The sequence below is a fragment of the Neltuma alba genome, unplaced genomic scaffold (assembly GCF_004799145.2).
Source record: "Neltuma alba isolate B1F8T4 unplaced genomic scaffold, ASM479914v2 tig00011656_pilon, whole genome shotgun sequence".
NCBI classification, from domain to species: domain Eukaryota; kingdom Viridiplantae; phylum Streptophyta; class Magnoliopsida; order Fabales; family Fabaceae; genus Neltuma; species Neltuma alba.
The window spans coordinates 350830-365408 of record NW_021636302.1 but is presented as its reverse complement, the minus strand read 5'-3'; positions in this window follow the sequence as shown (position 1 = coordinate 365408).

Below are 14579 nucleotides of genomic sequence, written 5' to 3'. Positions count from 1 at the left end.
CACTTGTCACCATAAGATTGAAAGAGAAAATAGACAGTCCAGATCAAGCCACACATTTTTAAGATCAACGGCCCAGATTCAATCTTGTTTTTTATAAATACCCCCTCCCCTCCCTCTTTTTCATCCAACCTAGACGAAACCTTGGGAAATCTCTAGTAAAATGGTTTCTAGAGAGAGAAATAAGAGGGAGAAAGAAATGCCAAGTGGTCATATGCAAGATCAAGCTCCAAAACAAGGTATGTTCATGGTTTTTGATGTAATTTTCACTGCCCTTGTTGTTGTTGAGCTTGGTTATGGATTTTAATAATTTTATGGAGTTTAAAACTCTAGGGGGACATACTGCATGAAATTCTTAAGAATAGGGGAAAATGAAATTGATGTTAGAATAATGTTTAAAGGTTTGAAAGGAACAAGAATCAAGTGGCTTTATGTTGAAATTAGTTGAATTTCATGACTATGTAACTTGAGTTATATTTCAGTCAAGGCTAGTTCATGGGAAAGGAGTTTGATTTTGATTATTTTAAGCCTAGAAATAAATTTCTACATGTAAAATTGTGTGGGAATAGTATGTGCAATTAATCTTAGAAAGGTTGGAAATCAAGCTCAAAAGTTAGAAGTCAATATAGCTCAAAGAAAACAAATTGTTGATGTTGTTGATTACCATGGCTCTAATAAATGAATGAAAATGATATGTTGATGCATTTAGGGTCATGAGACATTGAGAAAGATGAATGGAAAAGGTTGAGCAAGCAACCTTAATGGTTGGTAGCAAAAGAGAGCAAGAGGAAGTAAAGAGAAAGTTTAAAGACACAAGGTAGCAAACTTTACCTTACTCTTATGTGCTTGGTATTTGCTTGCATGTATAACATATTTCTATGTTATATGATTTTATGAACTCATGTGTTATGATTATGAATGTGTTTGAAATATGCCATAGGTCCATGTGTTTTATGATAAATGCACAATGATTTCCAAACATGTCATTATGTTATAAAGATGTTAAGCTGCAAGGATGTTATAAATGCCAAGCTTGCCATGTATGTTTGGGATGGTTATTGTTTGCTACTGAGATTCTTCCAAATCTCACCCCTCCCTAACTAACCATTTAGGTCAAGTATGATGGACAATGATTGCATGAAGGAGAACATAAGAAGGAAGGAGAAGAAAGTAGAGAATTATTCATGTTAACGAATGAAGCTATTGGTTAATGTATAATTCTCCTATCATGTAAATTATATATATGAATGCCAATGATGCAATGTATTTGTTTAGAATTTTTATGGCATGAATTAAAATTTATGAGAATGAATGGGAAAGAATAAATCCAAGCTATGCATGCCAAAACAATAAAAAGAATTAAAGCAAGAATTATCTAATGGATAAAACATAGGTCCTAGAGCAGTCAGTTTCCAGCTCCACTTTGACCTATCAAATGTATAAGTTAAGCCATGAAACTTGGCAGATATATTATAGACATCCCAAGCTTTAAAATGATAGTTAGATTACCTTAATTGGATGTTTACACTAAGAGATACGAATTTTCAAAGTTGAGCCAAGAAAACTAAAAGTTCTAGAATTTACCAAACAAACAATGAATTTCATGGATTAAACTATACAAATTAGCTTGAGCTAAGTCCAATTGATATTATTCTCCTATAGATAATTGAAATAGCTTCGAGTATAATTTTGGAGCATCTCAATACAATTTTTATAGAATTAGTTATGATTTTTCAAAGTTGGACCAAAAATTTAAAATTTAACTAGTGAACAGTAACCCGAGAACCAATTGCAAATTTTCAATCTATAAGCTTGGTTCGTGAATCGCTTGAACTATAATGCTTCCAAATATGTACTCTGAGGGGCTAAAGGAAGGATGTTTCAACGGGCAGCTCTCATCGTCAACCTAAAAGATGAGAAGGAAGATCTCAAAAGTGTTCAAGAGGTACTGACAAGATCCACTAAGGAAAAATGGCAGATTGCCATGTAAGAGGAAATAGATTCAATGAAATCCAACCAAGTATGAGCGTTGGTTGATCTACCACTTGATCAAAAGACTATTTGGAATAAGTGGGTTCTCAAATACAAAAGAAAGGCAGATGGGTCAATCAATAAATCCAAAGGACGCTCGGTGGCAAAAAGGTATACACAATGGAAAAAGAGTTGATTGTGAGGATACCTTTTCACCCATGATATGCTTTTACACAATTAGAATGATCTTGGATTTCGTTGCAAGTTTGGACTTGGAATTGCATCAGATGGATACAAAAACTACTTTCCTGAATAGGAAATTAGATGAAGAGATCTACATGAAGCAACCAGAAGGCTTCAAGGAAAAAAGTAAAGAGGAGAAATTTTGTAAACTCGTTAGGTCTATTTATGGGCTAAAACAATCATCTAGATAGTGGTATTTGAAATTCCACAAAGTGATAACCTTGTTTAACTTTGAAATAATCAAAGAGGATCACTGCGTATACATAAAATGGTCAGGGAAAGACATTGTTATCTTATCCCTATATGTCAATGACATATTGCTAGCCAAATCAAGTTTGAAAGTAGTTAAAGCAATCAAAGATTGGTTATATTTAAATTTTGAAATGAAAGACATAGGTGAGGCAGAATATATCTAGGGGGTCAAGATAAGAAGGGATTGTTTGAGAAAGTTGTTATCTTTATCTCAAAAGACATACATAACAAAAGTCCTTAAATGGTTCAACATTAGAGACTGTAAACCCATGGATATCCCCATTATTAAGGAACATAACCTAATTGAGGATATGTACCTTACAAAAGCATCTAATATAGAGCACATGAAAAGAGTCCTATACTCAAGTATAGTAGGTAGTTTGATGTACGCCATGCTGAGTACGAGACTAGGCATATGTTTTGTAGTTGGACTTGTGAGCTGTTTCTAATTAAACCCGGGCATGAAATACTAGGAAGCCATAAAGAGAATCATGAGGTACCTGAAGGGAACCATGGACTATGAGTTGTGCTATAATGGCAACAACCTACACATAGAAGGATTCTCTGATGCTGATTGGGCAAGAGATCTCGATGAGCACCACTCTACTTTAGAATATGTATTTCTCTTAGACAACAGAGCAATTTCCTAAAGAAGTAAGAAACAAGTATGCATGTCTTTATCTTCCATGGAAGCAGAATATGTGGTGTGTTCTACCACTATTCAAAAGGTTGTATGGCTCAAGAGGTTCTTTGAGTGATTACCAGTGGACGATGTGAACAAAGGACCAATTCTCATACACTATAATAGCTAAGCAGCAATAGCTGATGCTAAGGACCCAAAGTATTAGAAAGGATTGTGTAATGGAATAGTGTTATTAATGTGGAATGCATTCATTCTTATTGTTTGATAGGCAATATTGTTGAGCAAGGGGAAGCTCAAAATGAAGGAAGGATGCTATGTGAATGAAGGACATAAGAGGTAGTTGAGAACTTACAATTTAATGTTATCTTGCTTGGTTGTTACTTTGTATAATTTCTTATTTGTATGCCATATTGTGGTTAAACTTGTTTAATGATAATGTGTTAATTTGTTGCATTGTATGCCTTGGCAAAATGCACTAATACATTGATGTTTGGAATGGTTTAATGCCCTCTTTCACGGCATGCAAGTTGTCGAATACTTGTGAAATTACTTGTAATACTTGCTTGATTGACATTATAATTATAATTCTTTGCTATTGAGATTTTTATGAAATATTATTCCTCTCTATATTCAAATAACACCAGTACAGGCTGCAAGAGGTCTTGGAAAGGGTGAGGAGATGGTCACATCTTAAGGAATATTTTGATGACACTTTGATAAACTTTATGTTACAATGTTGTAATAATTATGCAATACTGTATGGTTGACTATTTGAGACTTGTAACCTACAAGAATATGCTTGATGTATGCTATGAATTATGGTTCAAATGTGCTTGAGTTGCTAAAGTTGAATTATGGCAAATTGAACATCTAAAGGATAAAGGTTGACCTAAATTAAGCCAATGCTTGACTACCCGTGATTTTGAGTAAATTAAGGAATTTGATCGTGAAATTTTTCATATCAATAGACCTCATTTTTATCGTTAAAATGAGTGATAATTCATAAAAATTAGAGTTTCGTTCAAAAAGTATGCCTTCCAAAGTTAGGTATAAATTTTGGAAAATTAGAAAATTTACAAATAAACAGTACAATTTGATGAAAGAATTAAGCACACATGAACTGAGATAATAATCTGGAAGTATTTTTTCTTTAAAAATCTCATCAAAAGCTTCAAGTAGGACTTAGAATCATGTCATTTTGATTTTTCTAGAATTAATTATAATTTTTCAAAGTTGAGTCAAATTTAGGGTTACCATGAATAGTAACTCAAGAAAAGAAATTTAAAAATTCAAAATTTTCTAACCTAAGGACTTATTAATTGGTTCCAACTACTCCTACTTGACATAAAATTAGGTAATAAAGTAAGGTGTTATAGAAAACAGAAAGGGTAGGTTTAAAAATATTTAAAGCTTAATTTCTATTGGTAAAAAGCTGATTTTGGAAAAATTTTAATTAAAGGAGTTAGAGGTTAAAATGAAATTTGAAAAAATTAGGAAAAATTATGCTCATTAAAAGGTGCCTATTGGAGCAAAGAAATAAATTTTTGGAAATAGTGAATTTAACAGGATCCAAGAAAAATTCAACCAGTTATTGAGGTTATACAGTGTAATTAGCATAAGTTTGGAAAGATAAAATTTCTCCCTATTTTTTTTTGGTGGAAATGGTGCCAAAATAAGGAGGGAAGGACCTAAATAGGATAATACAAATTGTTGAAGGGTAAACTTGGAAGAATGAATTATTGAATTAAAAAAAATGGTAATCTCTACATATGGTGAATTAGGTGTCCCTTAACATTCAATGAAGGAAACACGTAAGGAATGTATGTGGCAAGATCATGAAGAAAGATGGATCAAGATTATGGCAAGTGTTAAGGGTTAAAATCAAAGGGTAGATGGAAGACTTACCATGTGGTAATTTGAGGCATATTATAAATAGGAGACCACCTCCTCTCAAGGACCATTTTTCAGCCAACCTAAAGAGCAAAGGAGGGAGAGCTTTTTGGCCAACTAGGGAGAAGGAAGAGGAGAGAAAGATCAAGCTAATCCTAGGTCAAATCAAGTGCCAAATCAAGGTAAAAGCTTGATTTCCCTTCTAGTTTAAGATGTCTTGTAGTTTGATGGCTTTATATATGGTTTTGATGGAATTTGAAGGATGGAATTGTTAGAGTTTGATGCTGTCCAATTTGGTTTATGTTGAGCTATGGATGATTCAAAGTTTGTTGGTGGATTAGAAGTTTGAGAATACTTGAATTATGGTGTTTAAGCCTTGTTTTGGAAATAACTCTAACTTGTGGAACTAAGAGGTTCAATTTGGAACTTGGATTCATTGAGCTAGGGTTTGATTTTTGTTGATTTGATACTTCCAATAAGTCTAGGAGGTGAAATTATGTAGGGATATGTGAAGAACATGTATTTGGAAGTATTAAAATTGAAAATAAAATTTTGAACCCTAATTCATACCTATTCGGCCAAAGTAAAAAATGATGGGAAGGATTAAATTTTGATAAATCTAAGTTCATATTTGGATTCTACATGAAAAATCATGTAGGAAAAGCATGTGGAAGTTAAATTAAAAAAGATGATGCTAAAACCCCAAAATAAAGGTTAAAGGGTTATGGTTTTAGGTTAAAATGTTAATAGCGTTGTTGAAATTGATTGGAATACCATTGTTGTTTGATTGATAGGCATTGATAATGGGCAAAGAAGAGCTCAAGAACAAGAGAAGAAAATCAAGGAATCAACACTATTAAGAGGTAACAAGAAGCAATTTTAGTGTTAATTTGTCTTGGTTGTTTGTGTTATGTGGATGTGCCATGATGTGATTGAGTTATGAATATGAAAATGTGATTAACTCCTTACACTAGGCAACTTGATAGCATGTCTATGTCATGTTAATGCTTGGATTTAATACTTGCATATAACATAAATTGACTTTGCATTTTAATGCTATAATTGTTGTTCTTTGCTATTGGGATTCTTTGCAATCTCACTCTATTATGTTTAAATCCTACCCATTTAGGGGATGGAAGCTCCAAAGGAAAAGGCAAAGAGGTGACTTTAGCTTGAAGGCTTTGGTTATGTCATGACATTTTGGGAATTTTTTTTTTTTGTATGTATTATGTGTAATTATGAATGTTTGACTCTATAGTTACTGTATACTACATATTATGGTTAAAGTATGGTTTTAAGTTGATTAGCACAATAGCTAATGGCTTTGAGATGACAAAATATTATGGTGGAAGATTAGGGTTTAAAAAGGATAAAATTTGACCTAATTGCACCTAATTTTGGGACTATGAGTTTCTAAGCAAATGGAAGACTTTGAGCATGAAACCTAGCACTCTAATAGATCTCAGTTTTAGCTTTAAAATAAGTGATAATTCATTAAAATTAGAGTTTTGTACAAAAATTTATGCTTATCCAAAGTTAGACATAAATTTTGAAAAACTGAAAAATTGACCAAATGAACAATACAATTTTACATGGAAACTGGGCATGCATGAGATATATTCATAACCTGGAAGCATTTTTTTCCCTTAAAGATCTCTCTGAAAGCTTCAAAGGAACCACTTCATTTTGATTTTTCTAGAATTAGTTATGATTTTTCAAAATTAGCTAAATTTTAGGGTTATGTGAATAGTGACCTGAGAAGATTGGTTTTGAAATTTGAAATTTATCAACTTAAGGACTTAATGAATGGTTTCATTTGCTTCTATGTGATATGAAAAAAGGTTAGAAACTAAGGTGCTGTATTTTCATTATGACATTTATTTACACTGAAGGACTGAGGCAATTGACAAATTATCAAGTACCATTTGTCAATATGTTTTCCAAATGAGGAGTTTCCTAAATTTGCCCCATTTTTAATAGATGCAACTTTTTTTTAATTGCGAGCAACATATCTCTTCAACTAAGTGCAAAATATTAGACATTTGCACATAGCTAAAAAAAATCTGTAGCACATAGTTGAGGAAGAGCTGTATCATTGAAGATGAGTTAGCCCCTCTCAAAAACATCGGTTCTTAGGTACCTTTGAGCAATAAATTTTGCAATTAAAGATTTTTCACCAATTTTTCCAAATTAATATTACCCTTGGTCCTCAATGTAAGAGCTAGATAACTAATTTTGAAAGATTACAAAAACTAGTTAAGTTGATTATATGTAACAAATGTGAGCTTTTTTCCTAAAATGTCATCTTTAATGTGCATTATTGGCATTACCCATTGACGGGAACCCCTTAAAATCAATAGGAATATTTTAAGAAAAAAATTATAAATTTGGAAAACCAAGTATATTGATGTCTTATATTTATTAATAAATTCAACTCTCCAACTAACTTTTATATTAAGAATTGGAGGAATTTACAATGTCTATGTATAATGTGAACTCTCACAATGCTGCGCTAATCACAAATCATTGGGGGGGGGGGAAGCAGCTTATTCCTTAATATTCTTGCACCATACATGACCTAATTTAGTTTCATAGAAAAGCAACTCCTCTTATCATAGCTCAATTAAAGTTCAAACTTTGAAGAATGTAGAGGCAAATAGAATTAAAAATATTATTATAAATTTTAGGTAATTAATAAAATATTTTGTGGCATGGGCCCAAGTGAGGTAATTAATTCAATCAATATATTGAAATTTTGCTATCAAAAAAATATATTAGAATTTCTCTTATAGTGAGAAATACGATTAAGTTTTTAACGGTTGAAAAATTACAGCGATACATTCAGTAAAAGAAAAAAACCTATATACTCATCTTAAAGCTTCCTAACTAGTGACTGCTGATCTTAATTTTCATCACCATACTTTTTGCCAATCAGAAGAGACTTGAACATTTTTTTCTTTTCTAACTCTATTCTATTTTATAATTGTCATTATATCTTAATTAGATCCCGAGTTCATTCAAAGTCAAAACTATAGCAACTAGTATTTATGAAGTCTTCCATTGTAATCCTATAAAGAGAATTCATGTACACAATTTTGGATTATCTATTTGTATCCTATATTAATATGTCTTATGACTGGTATTTGAACCAAGTTTCTGGTCTACTCTGCCTTACTTATGTCATGATGCTCCTTTTCTAAAAATTATTTTGGAATAATTATGAGAGTATCGAGTTTGTTTCTATTTGGATGTATATATTCTTTATAATGAAAAGAAAACCTATATATTGTTTCCGATTAATCATCAGCACCTTCATAAATTGGAAAGAACCAAAATTAGTTTTATACTTTTCAAATTCAACATGCATACCGTAAGCCTAACTTCCATTTACGTATTGTCGTGCTCATCAAGTGTTAGGATGGCAGGAGGCTATTTTTTTTATCTCTAGTGACCACTTCATCTTCCTGAATGTCCTGACATTGCTGTCTCATTTTTCTGATTCAAAAACGAAAATCTCTGCTTTTATTTTGGCTTTGTTTTTCATGATATCATTGCCTAAGTTTACTTGCTGTTGTTTTTGGCGCATTCCGCCATTGAAAATGCCCAAAAAGTGGCGCCTACTTGCCCCAAAAAAAATGTCTGTGGCTGCAAATTAGGAGTGAGCAAAACCAAATCATAACCGAAAACCGAACCGAACCGAACCGAACCGAATTCAATTTCGGTTTTTCGTTTATATATTTGGTTTTTATTTTTTAAACAATTCAGTTTCGGTGTTCAGTTCGGTTAGTATAAAAAAATTTCGGTTATAACCGAAAAAACCGAAATAAATATATTATATATTTATATTTAATAAATATTATTATAATAAATATATATATGTGGGTATATGTGAACTTTTTAAATATATTTATATTCAATAAATATGGTTATAATAAATATTATTATAATAAATCACATTGAATGATGAAATATTTATTAATTAATGATTGTAATTGTGTTTTATTATTATTTTAATTTAAAATCACTTTTCATATTTATATATTTCGGTTAATCTGTTAACCGAACTGAAATTTTCAGTTAATTCGGTTTCGGTTAGTTCAGTTAATCGGTTTCGGTTCAGTGTTTAAAATTTGTTCTATTCGGTTAATTCGGTTATCACCGATAACCGAACCGAAAAACCGAATATTCACCCCTACTGCAAATGACAAAAGCTCTACAAGCGACAGCATTTAGGTTGCAGCAATAAGACGGGTCGGGAAGGTGAACCCGCCTCACTAAGGAGATGCATTAAACGATGAATTATTGTTTTTTTGTTTGTTTTTATTAGGCCTTGCAAGCTTTCAGCCTACTTTTTTACTTTTTCAGAGATGGGCTCTTGGTTCCTCAAGATTTAGAATATTTTATTATTTTCTGTTTTTAATTGGACCGTGCAAATTTTAATTTTTTTGGTTTTATATATTTTTTTCAGATCAGGCCTTCACTGTTTTAGGTTATTTACTTATAAAAAGGTCCTTTTTGCATAGCGATTTTTAGATTATTGTTTTGGGCTCATAATTTATCTTTTATTCTCAAAATTTTATTTGTGTCGTCGTGCTTTTTCTTTTTGGAAAACAGTAACATTCTGGACTTTCTGTTTCACATATAATTTATTTTAAGCAATGTTTAAATTGTTTAAATTGGCTATTTCATGTTCTGGATAATTTTGCAAAATCATTATGGTGTGATATTTATTTGCCTAAATATTTGGATGATTAATTTGCACAATTATTTAACTATTTGAATTTTTTAAAACTTCACATAAGTTGAAATATGCTAAAATGATTTTTTTTTTTTAACAATTGTTTGGATGCATAAAATAGTGGGACAACTTAATTTAATTATTTAGTCACTTGTGTTGATTAAATTAATTGCTTGAATTCTCCATTAAGTTGTACGTATATTAGATTTTAATGAACTTATCTAATATTTTTTATTAGTATGCTTTTCTTATTGAGTAGCCATAGGAAATATAAGTGTGTTCTAGTTTTATCAATTTGAGATAAATGCATGTGCTAATTTCTTTGTCCACAATTAGTTCTCAGTGATACATATTTATAATTGTATGATTTATTAATACTTTTTAAGCATTCATATATGGCACAATTATTGTGATTGTCTCAACTAATTTGTGAGTTTAATTGATTCTCTAAAATTGCAGTCTCATTTTCTGTCCCTCACCTTATTGTTGATGCCAGCAACAAAATCATACTAAATGGGACTAACTACCCAGGATGGAGGAAAAGTGTTGCTTTGCAACTCGTTTGTTTGAACATGAACTTTGTCTTGAAAACTGATAGATCTCTCAAACCAATTGATGGCTCATTGAAGATTAAAAAAAAAAAAAAGGAAGGCTAAATTATGAATGTCAGGATCATCTCACTCTCTTACCCATAAAAACAAGGATTGCAAAGAGGACCAAGAAATGGAGTCAGAAGGGCAAGCACCAATGGAAAGAGACTAAAATCTTCCAAACCCGATACTATGAATGAACTATTACAACAAATTTAGAAAAGCCTAATACCATTCTTTCGGGAAAGATGGCAAATGAGTGGTTGAAACAAATGAAAATTGGTAGTGACGCTGAAACCCATTTCAACATGATTTGGAGTGTATGATATATATTATCTTTTAAAAGTCCTAGACGAGGAACTTCAGATTTAAATTGAGGCCTTATGGGTCACTCTGGAGCATCTAATCACAATTCTGAACTATCAAGAGTAAGATTAATAGGGAGTTTATGTTTTTTTTTTATTTTCTTCTTATTCTGTTTATCATGATTGGAAATTTTAGAACGGTGATACTTATGATTTTATTTATGTGTTGCTAAATTTTCAATTGGATAGGGATGCAGCCCACTGGGCAGCTCGTTTCTATTATTTTGTTTTGATTCTTTTATGGATTTATATTTATGAATATATTTTAGTTTTATCAATTATATCTATTTCTCTTGTTCTTCATGTTGGTTTTATGACTTATCACCATCAAACCAAACTATGGGTAATCTTAATGGACTAGGAGGTGAAGAAAGAATCTAGATATAGAGAGATAGAGATAAATAGGTAGACTAGGGATAGTTATTGATGTTTACGGTGACTTAAAACTATAGTTTCATGATTTAATTGATTGTTTGGATACCGTGAGAATGAATTTAGCACTAATTAAAAAGAAACTAATAATTTGGGATAATATTATGACACCTTAGGAATAATTGTCACTATAATTAAATAAAAGGTCAACTAATTCATAGAAACTAGCTACTTATAGGGTGAATCCTAAACCCCAACCTTTTAAATGATTAGTTCATTCTCACAATTAGTTATCTTTTGTTTTTCTCTTTTATTTTCAATTCATTCTTGTTGAATAATTTGATTTATTGCTCTTTCTTTAATTATTAATTGTTGGAATTAGTAAATACACAACCTTCTTGTGAGTACGACTCCAAAATACTTTGGGATTTATTATCACTACATTGATTCTGCACACTTGCCGACCGATCACGTTTTTGGCTTTGTTGCTAGAGAGGTTACAAATTTACTAATTCTTAGATTTTTAGGTTTTATTTATTTTACTTTATTTTTTATTTTTCATTTATTTACTTTTAAGCAATTGAGAAGTTCTAGTGACTTTACCTTGATTCCTATTAATTTAGAGATTCAACAATTTTGCAGGAAAAATAGAAGTCAAAGAAGAAGAAACAATGGTTGGTAGTGATCATGGAAATGACGTTGACGATTCACAGCCACAAACTACATTCCGAGATATTCAACACCCCGTCATTACTTCTAATCCATCGTGCATTCAACTAAGTTGTGCAGCAAGTAATTATGAGTTTAAAAATATTCATTTGAATGCTACCTACTTTCAATGGACATCGAACTAAAGACACCTTAGATTTTATACAAGATTATTAAGGGGTGATTGATACACTGCCATTAAATGGTCTATCAGGTGATGAATTAAAGCTGCATTGTTTCCCATATTGTATGAAGGGAGCAGCTCATCAATGGCTTCTACGCTTACCAGAAGCTTCCATAACATCTTGGACTGATATGTACAAGCAGAAATTAATGCTCAAGTGTTACTCCCCTCAAAAAAAACTTCAGAGTTAAGGGGTAAGATTTACTTTTTCACACAACAGAATGGGAACTCCTTCCATGAGCCAATGCCCCCATCATCAATTTCCACATATATTTCTAATGAATTTTTTCCTATAATGGGTTTAGTTCTTAATATCAGTCAAGAGTTGATAATGCTGCTCATGGCAATCCAAACAACATGACTATAGAAGACGGAGAGGAGATTTGTAAAATGCAATTCGAGGAAGGAGGGCAACAGTTAATGAAGTCACTACTTTAAGTCTTTCATGAGCTACGAGATTTAACAAAGAGCTTAAATTTATTGTTGAAAAATTTTAATTATGTTAATTCTCATTCTTCTCCTGCCGACAATTCTCTTCTTGAAAGATATAATGGTGACTATTTGGAGGAGGCAAATTATATGGGGGCTGGATATAATAGAATTAACCTTAAGAATGACCCTTACTCTAACACCTATAATTTGAGGTGGAGAAATTATCCAAATCTCTTTTGGAAAAATTCTACCCCTTAAAGGCCACGAGCACCACCAAGCTTCTAACGACAAAGTAGCACACTTGAGGATCAAACAAGCCACTCACTAAGTCAACGGCATGAAGAGTATAAATCAAGAAATTGACTAGCTCAAAAAGGTAGTTGCTTCAACTCAAGCTTCTATGACAAATATAGGGTCACAAATGGACCACTTAATAAAAAATATGAAAGCTCAAATAAAAATTTTGACTAAATTACTCACTAGACAAGGTCAAAATAAGTTTCTTAGCAATACTGAGAATAATGAAGATGATGAGGTAATTGAGATACCTAGTAGTCAAATTCGTCTTTATCCATCTAAACCCAAACCTTGTGTGCCTCCTATTCCATTACCTGAAGGTCTTCAAAAGAAAGATTGAAATTTTGGCTTCCAAAGATTTCTTGAGATGTTAAAGAAAATCTGAATCAGTATTCCTTTTCTGAAGATTCACTTCAACTCATATCTAATATGCCCTTCTTCTATAACATTGTTCTGCTTTCTGACACAGATGTAGTTTCTTGCAAATAGTACCACCATTGTAAGACGGCAACGTGAACGAGTCTAGTCAAGTCCAAGTTAGAAATATTGAAGACTTAAATTTGGTGAAGAAAACAAGAAAAGGAAAAGAACATGGCATATCTGGAAATTTCAGTGAAAACCTTATTCCTAATTGTCAACAAACCCTCAGTTAGGATCTATCACATATTTGTCATGCAGCCTTTGGCTCAAATTGTTCTCAATAGCATCCTGGTGGGAAAGTTCTCAATGATATTACTAATAGTCCATTGTTTAAAGATCTAACGATCTATGTATGTCGTTAAAGTCAAAACGGTACTCCAATCTTGAATACTCAACCAAGTGCAAGAGTTCATGGCGAAAACAGAATATTAAGAACTTCCATTATTGCCATAAATCTCTCATGCCGTCTTAAGACTAACCCTGTCAAAGGTTTACCTTTTTTCATATTTGTTCTTTTCTCAGGTTTTTGGTTCACTGATTATTTATCCATGTAGATATCGGCGAGGATGCACCAAAAGGTGAAGTTGATTATGAGGAAGAGATATTTGTTTATGAAAGTGTAAGATCCGATATCTACCTTGGCAAAGGCGATCCAATCTTTGAATGCGGGTACTGTGCCGCATTGCTTTGGTTTAATGAGAGGATTAAAAGCACACCAATCACCAGATCTGGAAATGGCAGATTCCTGAAAAGGTCAAGTTCTTTATGTGGCAAATGACCCATGAGAGATTGATTACTAACTCCCTGAGAGCTCAAAGGGGCCTTACTGATTCAAATACGTGCCATTTCAATTGTCAAAGTGAGGAGAGCATCATTCATATATTGAGAGACTGTGAGAGAGCCCGTAAGGTGTGGAAACACTTTTTATCTACTAACCATATATCTAGTTTCTTTTCTGGTAATTTGCAGGGATGGCTTAAGTAGAACGCACAAGCTCAACCGGGACGAGGACACTTCCGAAATCACCCCTGGACGAGAGTCTTTAGCATGGTATGTTGGACACTTTGGACCTCCAGGTGTCGTACAATTTTCGAGGAGAGCAGGGCAACCACACATGATCTCATACACCAATGCTCCTACCTCCTTATGGAGTATGTGGTCAACAATGAGTTCCGACACTATGTTTTCAAGACGCTGAGTGACCAGGAACCAGTTTGGGAGCCACCTCCACTTGACAAGGTCCGTATCGACGTAGATGGCTCAGTATGGCACCATCAGCAAGCGGCTTGTGGAGGATTAATCTGGGATAGTGCAGGTCGCTGGATAATGGGCTTTAAATGATCCTTGGGTCTATGCTCTGTCACTGAGGCCGAACTGCTAGCAATTAAACATGGGTTACAGACGGGATACCAACTAGGCTTCGACAAAATTATCATAAGCTCTGACTCCTTAGATGCTTTCAATCTTCTCATGAGGA